Below are 9,073 nucleotides of genomic sequence, written 5' to 3'. Positions count from 1 at the left end.
TTGTGAATGACTTCCCAGCCATGAGGTGAGCGTGCCGGCCGCAGAGAGGAAATCCCAGCGCAGGGTTCGGTGTCCCGGGGAAGCGCGGTCGGGCTGAGGAGGTGCTCCGTGCCTCCCAGACTGCGTGCAGCTCCCGGCCTGTCTGCAGCGGGACGAGCGGCTGTAGGACCGTGGGCGGCTGGATGAGGCGGGAGGCTCCGCAGTTGGACTTTTTTTGCCGTTAGCGCTCATCCGCAGGGGAGAGCGGTCAGTCCCAGGAAGAGGCTCCGGCAGCAGCCTGAAGGACAGGTGACATTCAGGAGGCGACGAGCTGCTGAGCAGATTCATTCTTTATCTGGTTGAGCTGACTTGAGGCTTTTATGGTTTAATTCCGTTCAGCTGAGGAAACAAATTTTCACAAATGCGTGCTCAAGTTTCTCTTTCCAAAGAAGATGGCTGCAGGGGCGGGGAAGGAAGAGGCAGGATGCTGGATAAATTCAGAGCGTAAGCCTTTTCTTTGTTAAGGCTGTAAGTGGATCCATTCTGCTTTTTGTGAGAATCAGGCTGCATAGCATCTGGGCAGAGAAATACAGCATCTTATCTGCCAGGAAGCAGAGATCCTTGGGGTAATCCATCTATGTGGCAGTGGCTGGTAGTATTGCGTAGGAAGAGGAGACACGCCACAAGGAGCGGGAGGAGATATTAATTGGTTCTGCGCGTCTTCCATATGATACAGCGGTGAGCTGGTCTCAAAATCGGGCACGTTTCACTGGCTCCCAAAACTCGTCTGAATTTGTTAAGGAAGAGTTTTGGCCTCAGATACATGTATTGGACTTGAAAGTGCCAGAAGCCCATATTCACTGAAAATCACTTTACAGGGGAGGTGATCTCTAGAGAAATGAGTACAGCGGGGAGGTCGAGGTTCCCCAGCTTTGGTAGTCTTGGGCACAGTTCTCACTGCTTCAGTTTGTTCATATCCTAATATGATGGTACTGCTTTGGGGCGTTATAAGTTAGACAAATACCTTTTAAGAGTCTTTGAATTTGCACTTGCTCAGTGCTGGATATTGTTATACAGCATCCCTCCAGTTCTGGTTAATAACCCGTGACAGTCTGTGCCCGAGAGATCCAGGGGCGTGAGCTGTTCCCAGTTCAGACCCCACTGAGCTGCCAGGTGGGCGTGCTTGGTAGGAACTTTCCAAGTAAATGTGATTTTTTTTTTTTTCTTTTCTTTCTTCCCAGCAAAAGTTGCTGATTTTCTGACTCCAAAGTCTTTTGAGAGATTCTACGTCATGTGTTTTTTACTAAAGAGGAAATTTCTGTTGAAAACTCCTGATTGTGGTAAATAGAGCTGCTGTTTAGTTCATTTAGGTTCCTGTTGCTGTTCTACTCCTTTTAGATCAGAGACTCGCACACAGCTGTTCCCCCATTGCAAGCAAGTCCCTGACCATCGCGCTATCAGCTGCTCGAGGTAGGGCTCGTCTTTGCTGTCGGAGCTGTGCTACACCGTGTGAACAATTACATTTTCTCTATGTGGAAAGGGGTCAAGACACTCTTCCTCTTAAAGCATTCCACGGAGCCGAGTGCCCTAATTGTTTTAGCTAGCAGGGAAAATTGAGAAACCAGCATAAAATCCCGGAGGTTTGTGGTCAGTGTGTTCAGCTGGATGTCGACAACCAAAGCTGTAATCCCGGCTCTAATACGGGGCAGAGCAGGAGCTCCAGGCTGGGATTCTCCTGACCTCGTGGAGTTTGCGAGCAGCGTTCTGGCCTAGCCTGTCTTTTCTTAGGAAAATCTGTGAAATGGGAATTCCCAAGAACTTTTGCAATACAAGAGCTTCTTCTCTGCTTAGCTTGCCCACCACCTCGTTTGGCAGTAATTATCTCTTTGCTAGGAGTCTCAACAAAGAAGCCAAGGACTTAATGGACCATGAAAATACAACTTGGTATTTATTCCTAGACAGTGCTTGCTCCTTCTGAGCAGAGGATCCCGTGTCTCGCCACGGCCAGCGGGGAGCGTGCAGTGCTGCTGGCCCGGCCGCCTGCTCCCGCAGCACAGTGGACATCCCCAGTGCAGGGACTTTTTCCAGCCTCGCGTCCGCTTGGTGCAGCCGGAGGTTGTCCTGAAGCGTATCTGCTGTTTCTTTGGGCTGCAGACAGGATCCTGGAGGTTGCCTGGAGCTTTCTGCTGGGTGGTTTCTGTTCTGGACCCTTCATGTTAAGCTTGTGAACTGTGTCCTGGTCTCCAGTCCCTCTTTTTTTCTTTTGTGTGTGTGTGCCTGCTGCTTTGGCACCTCTGCCCACGTGTGACACTGTTCTGACAAGCTCTGGGTGCCACCACAGGACTGCAGTAAGCCAGCAGCCTTGACAAGAGTGAGTGTGCTGCACGACAAAGTGGAGAACAGTTTGTAAATAATTCTCAGGGGCAGCAGGTATAGAAGGGAGCTGAGGAAGACAGTATTTCTCAGCAGAATCAAACACCAGTCGATAGCTCCCTTCCCGTGCTCCTGAGTAAAGACTGAATAAAGACTTTGGGACAAATGGGGGATAGATTAATGTACAACTGCAAGCATATAAAGAACTGAGCACCAGGAGGTGGGTGCTCAGCCTGTCTCCAGTCTGACTCTTAAGATAGAGACCATTGAAATGTGCAGGGTTTATATAGGTGCAAGGAAAAAAAATCCACTGGCAGAAGATTGCAAAGAACTACATTTTACTCTAAAATGTCTTTTAAGAAGGAAATTTTAAGTTCATGCCACTGCCTGGATGCTTATTGAGATTGAACCACAAGACTTCTAACATTCCTGCAAATTTAATTATTTAATTAAAAAAAAAAAAGGGGAAGCCTTTTTTTTTTCTAGTAGCACAACTTTTGGTGTTTCTGGCTAAGATCTTCCTTGGGCATGAGGGGTAGAGGTGTGGGACTGGAATGGGGTTGGAAGGATGCTCTGTTCGACCGTGTGAGGCCAGCTGGTGGCTGTCCTCTGGGATGGCAGCTCCCCTCTGTCCTGCTGTCAGCTCAGCCTCTGCTCTCGCTCTGTAGTTACGTGGCTGTGCTGAAACGGGGAAACCTCGGGAAGAGGCAGAAATGGTGTGAACGCAGACGGGTGTACGGGGCTAGAGCTCAGAAGGCTGTGGCAACTCGCACAGGATTAGAAACGTGCTGGTTGCAGGAGCTCTGCTGAAGACACGACCCTTAATGTGGTGACACCTTCTTCAGTGCCCACTGCAGAGGGCTTTGTTCTGAGGATTAGCATATTGGCTCAGTCTTAGTGTGAAAAGGTAATTCCCCAGCCTTGGAGAACTCAATATGTTACTTGTCGTTCCTGAGCTGGGCATTCTGAGGTTTTTCTGTAGCACGTTATGTATTTTGACTACAATTTACCGTGATCCCCGGGCTCTAGGACTGCACCATCCGCTGATAAGACCCGACTGGTCTTCAAGGACAAGGAGAAAGTGAGAGTAAGGAGCGCCTGCAGCAACACCCCGCGGTACCCTTCAGCTCAGTCGCAGGCAGTGTCCGGGTAAAATGTGTCATTTTCCCTGTTGGCACTAGATGTCACAGTTTTTCCTTCTCAGTAGCACGAGGAGGAGAAATAACCCATGAGCGGAGTGTTGGCTGGAGCGCTGGCAGGCTCCCTTCCTCCTGCCCGTGGGAAGGTTTGGCCAGGTGAAGCTCCGGACAGCCGCGGGCAGAGGGCTGCTGGCACTCCCTGCGCTGCCTGGGGCTGGAAGGTGTAGCTAATGAATTTTATACAAGCAGAGCTTAATAGTTGAACTGCATGTTCTGCTTTGTCATCCCATGTTCCTGCATTTTATGACAGGCACGGGGTATTAAAACATCTCCTGGGCGACTTATGGTGATGGAAAGTACTTGGGAAAGAGCAGAGAACAGGTGATGGCAAAGTCAGGGAATTACGTGAAGGTGAAGGACAGCACCCATGCATCTTCTCCCCCCGCCCCAGCCCCACCTCTATTTTTCCCAGGGATTGCAGTAAACCGCTTGTTTCTCTTTGTGTTCCCAACCCTTCTTCTTGATGGCCTGTGGGACCAATCCTGACCCCAAGGGTCTCCGGCAGTAGGAATGGGTTTAAATAGCAGGGAAGCTGGATGACTATTTGTGTCGCACGGCCGGTGATGTCTCCTCGTCTGAAACACTCCTGGTGCAGTTTCAGAAGGTGATCCTCCTCTGGCAGAATAATTTTATCCCCTCTCAATGGGATGCTCGGAGGTCACGGTGAGACGTGGGGTAGGGATCGGGACAGAGCAGGTTTTTGTCATGGGCTGGAGAGTGTTATTTTTAGTAAAAGGTGGAATGTCTTGTGACAAGCAGAATATGAGAGAAATTAAAAGAAGGTCCCCCAAGCATTACTGACAACTCCTTTTTTTTTTTTCTCACGTATATGCTTAGATCCTTTAATGTGTCTTAAAGAGCAGCGGGTGTGTGCGGGAGGCTGGTGGGGTGTGCTTTGAGCTCTCTTAGGGCTGGGATGGCTGCGTGTCACGGTGCATGTGGAGCATCTCCTGGGCTGAGCGGTGGTGGTACAGCTGAGCAGGAGTGCTCTGTAACACCCTGAGCTGGCTGAAGGGTTCGTATTCGTGCAGATCAGTGTGGTCGGTGCTGTTTCTCCAGCGTTGTAGATGCGCTATCGCCCATGGCCTGCTCTTTGAACAGGTACATAGATGCTGTTGCAGTACTAAAGTTCAAGATTTGAAAAGGCTGTCCTTACAGTACCAGAGCTTATGAGCCTATAAAATACGCCTTTGAGTCAGAATTTATTGTAATTATTGAAAAGATGAAATTTGGGAAGGTTATAAGTAAATCCTATTTATTTATGTATTTTATATAATCGGGTATGACTGTTGAATTTCATACAAACAAATACAGAATTTTAATTTTATTACCTTTCCTCCACTTCTGACTTTATCAAATGTTTGCATTTAAATCACACCTAGTAAGTGCTTGTGATATTTGTTAACGTTTTACAAAAACTAAATTCTTAGGCAGGAAATAACCCCACACATCCCAGGTGAGGCTCTCGGAGGATGCTGAAAGCAGTGGCTGCCCAAATCATGTCTTATTCAAGAGCCTCAAATTCCTTGAAGGGTTTTAAAATCCTCAAATACAAGCATTACTAGATCAGAAATATAAGTGGTGACGTAAAGAGTTCTATTCTGTATTTTGATGCATACGTTTGAACACGTGTCTGTGGATCCTGTGGACAAGAAAGTTCTTGCCTGCAACAAGAAATCTCCTAATAAAGGATTTTTGTTGCTCTCTGTAATATATCTTTATCCATCTGTGACTTCACCAGGTGCAAACTCTTTCAGCTGAAGTTTTCAAGCCTTACACCCTGCCTAGGGAGAAGGTATTTATTGTTTTGTTGGGAAAGCTTCATCAAAAATACTTTTGTTGTGGTGAAGAAGCTGGCAGCGTTGCTCACAGCTGGTTTTGTGGGCTTGGAGCAGAAGCTGGAATTGAACAGAGAATTGGGTTTGGGTTCAGCGTTATGCCTTTTGCTATCCCCAGGAGACACCGTGCAGGCTTTGTGCCTTGCAGCACAGATGTCTGTGCAGTAAAACTACTTTTACACTGTCTTTAACGGGGTTTTTTGATCTTCCCTTTCGGTGCTCTGTGATTCCATCCGCTTTCCCCGAACATCAGCCAGCCTTCTGCTGGTTTGCCTGTGGCTGGCCATCGAGTGCCCTTTGGTGCAGTGCAGGGAACCACGACGGTAGGAATTCACGTCTCCTTCGGTCCGCTGTACTGCACGACGCCTTTTTCTGAGCAAGCCTTTGCCGCGCCTCATCCTGGAACCGTTTCTCCCCGTCTCTTCATCCGCTTGGCCGCGTGCTGTTCAGAAGAACCATGCCAGCGCGTGCTTGGCTGTGCCGCCTGCGGCCGCTGCTTTGGTCGCTGAACGGCGCCTTTTTCAGAGCCAAGAAGAGAATGAAGGAATCCTGGCTTTTGGCACTCCACCCTTCTCACGGCGTTAAGTCTGACTGCCTCCAGCAAACCACGTGCATCCTGCCCTTTTCCTGGGGGCTGGTTCATGCTGACGATAGCATTTTGCAGCTTTTGGTGACAGTGTAAGTGCAGAGAGTCTCAGATGTGAAGTTCTGGGCATCACATTCAAACGATGAAATACCAAAATGGCAAGTACAGTTCCTGGGGGTGTCTGTGTTCCCTTTCTGAAGCACACCTCGCCCATGGGGCCGTGGCAGTGGGATTCAGCATCCTGGGGGCTGTGGACACTGGTTTACCTCCAGAACAGGCAGAGGTGGTGAAGGGAGAATAAAGCGCGTGTTCCTTGGTTTAGCAGTGCCAGGACATGTGTGCGCTGCAGGGGAGAGATGCGCTTTCACTCACGTTCTGCTTCGGCATTGCCAGTGTGAGACTGCTACAGCAGTTGCATTTCCTTTCTCGTTATAACTTTTCCATGTAATAAATTTCTTGCATCTAAAACCCACCTATGGTATAGATGCAGCAGGATGGGAACAAGACAAAATTGTTGTCAGGGGTCGGTAAGTTCAGTTGTCCTGCTTAGAGATTTCGAGACCCCCATTCACGTTCCAAGTTTGGGTGTCAATAAATGAAATGAAGGATGGCATCAAGTGCCTGGGCTCAAGTATCATCCGTGTTGTGAGAGATCGAATGAACCAACACAGATGGCATGGCTCGGACGTAGATGGTGTCAAACAATAAGCTGTTCTGGTGTACATCAGATTTTCTGTCAGCTCTGCGTCTCCAGGATTTACAGATCCTGCTGGAGAGAGGCTGAAGAGCACGCTCTGCCCCATCGTTTGCGTTGCCTGCCCTCCGTTCGGGGTCCCTCGTGCTTTCAGGAGGGAGCCTGGGATCGCTTCCCTCCCCATTCCCCTCGGCGCCTGTTGTCAACAGCTCCGGCTGCCACCGGCAGTCAATTTGTGACTGCATCAGTGTGTGTATTACTGTTCACATCGATAGCGCAATTAATGTTGAAGTCAATTTTGGTGTTAATTTTAGGCCATGATTAGTGTTGACACTGTGTGTCAGACTAATGGCGTTTATGAGCGCCATGAAAATGAACGTTCGTTAATATCGTGTTTTTACTATCTGTTAATGGTTACATTAAGCCTAAGATCCAGTGGGAGAAGGTGTGTATAAAATTATATCTATAAGATTTGTGTGTAATATATATGTGCCATGCAATTCGGCATTGCTGGTGCTATTCAGGGAGCAAATGACATCTGAGCGCTGAATCCTAATCACAGTTTGGAACATCAGAAATAATGATCGCTTCTGATCGGAGGTTGTGAATAATTCATCTGGTTTGATTTCCACGTTCTGTCCGGTGATACTTTTCAAACCAAATGTGTTCCTACAGGAGAATAATGGTCCCACTTCTTATGGAAATACTGTGGCACAAATCATTTTGCCAACAGAAAAACAGTTAAATAAGACAGTTCCTGCTTTTATTTTTTTCCTTCCTCTCCTCTTCATTCCTGGGTGTGCTGGGAATAGTGCTTCCGAACTGTGCTGGCTCCCAAAAAGAGCCCGTTCACAGCCACTGCCGCTTACCAGCACCCGGTATTGTGCTTAGGTGATTAGCTCAGCCTGTCTAATTAACCTGTGAACTCGCCATTTTTTGATATGCTGCTGCTAACTTAAAAATCTCATCTTGTTTTTTGTCTGAAATAGAAAGCTACCCTCCACTACACATAAATTTAAAAGGAATCTGCATTGTTCAGAGCAAGAAAATCCTTAGCTGTGCCCTGGGATTATTATTGCTGGGTAAATGGCACAAAACACGCTAGGTATTGGGGGGAAAAGGCACACAAGTTAGTAAGTGCTGCGTTTGATTTTTATTTTCTTAAACAGCATATGATTGCTCCGTATTTATCAGCTCTAAACTATTTTCAGGAGTTTGTGTTTACTGTGCCCTGGCTAGATAGCCAGCCCCTGGCATCTCTTTTCCTGCGACAGTGGGATCAGAAGGACAAAGCTTCCTTTTCTTCTCCTTTTTTCACCTTTATTCTTCCTTTTTCTGCTCTGAAAGCCCAGCAGTAGAAGAGCAGGAGTCCGAGGAACCCCCGCGGCTGTGGAGGTTGGTTTGGATGAAGTAGGTTGCTCTTCCAGCCGGGTTGTCTGTGTGATCCCTGGTCTTTGCAGACACTTTTGGTCTGTGTGCCTGAGCAGCAGCTGCATCCCCTTCTTCTCTGGCATTACAACTTTCCCCTTTAATTTTGCAGCGGTACTGGTATTTTAGCAAAGCATCCTCCTGACTTTTACAGATTTATGCTCCTGTCTTTGAAGCTGCTGCAGTATCTCTCTCTTCCAAACACTGCAGCTGGGTGCTAAGATGTAACTGTAAATCTGCAAATATTCAGAGGCAAACAAATTAATCCCTTGCGACGTATCAGTCAGAATAGCAGCGGATGAAACCGAGACCGAGGAGAAGGTGAACAGAAACACCATCGTTCTGTTAGCTCGCAATCTCAGCTCTCGCAAGGGGAGGTGTAAGGGAAGGATCTGCCAGTAGCCGGTTGTAATATTTTTGGATTGCTGCCTGCTTTACTCCCAATGACCCTTTGATTAATTCCTCTGCCATTTTATTTTTTTTAATGAGCCTATTATGGCATATCTTATTGCAGATGCTGATTGGATCTCAACTGTGTATTGTGCCATTTTGATTTGGATTAAATGGCACATATCTTCCTGCTGCCTCTCCCCTCGCCCCCTCCTGCTTTAGTTCATCATGTTTGAATTCAGAGTCTCCACAATGAGAGTTTCAACCCTCCTGATTGCAGAGGATGTGCAATCGGCTTGAGGAATGTGTACTCAGAGCTTATGATCCTTGGGCAAGCGGAGACTGGGTGATGCATGTGGCTTTCAAGGGACGCTGCTATTTCCATCTGTTAATGGCATTCCGGGATGGCCGGCTCCCCAGCGCAGCGATACGCGGCAGCTGAGAGATGGGAGATGCAGGGTACAGATGTTGCTGATCTCCATAAGATGGGTCAGAAGAGATCATCCGGTGATTTTAAAAAGAAAAATATGCAGCAAAAAGCATTACTTATCCAGGCAGGTTTGGAAAGAAACTGCTGCGGTATTTG

General features: G+C 47.8%; 1 protein-coding gene across 1 annotated transcript in view; it reads left to right on the top strand.

Annotated features, from left to right (window-relative positions):
- The window catches only part of LOC104461492 (acetyl-CoA carboxylase), a gene marked incomplete at its 3' end in the record, with an annotated part of 98,136 nt that overhangs the window by 61,191 nt on the left and 27,872 nt on the right, over positions 1-9,073 (top strand). The window lies entirely within an intron of this gene.

The sequence above is a fragment of the Pterocles gutturalis genome, unplaced genomic scaffold (assembly GCF_000699245.1).
Source record: "Pterocles gutturalis isolate BGI_N339 unplaced genomic scaffold, ASM69924v1 scaffold2427, whole genome shotgun sequence".
NCBI lineage: Eukaryota > Metazoa > Chordata > Aves > Pterocliformes > Pteroclidae > Pterocles > Pterocles gutturalis.
This window is presented reverse-complemented; position numbering and strand designations above follow the sequence as displayed.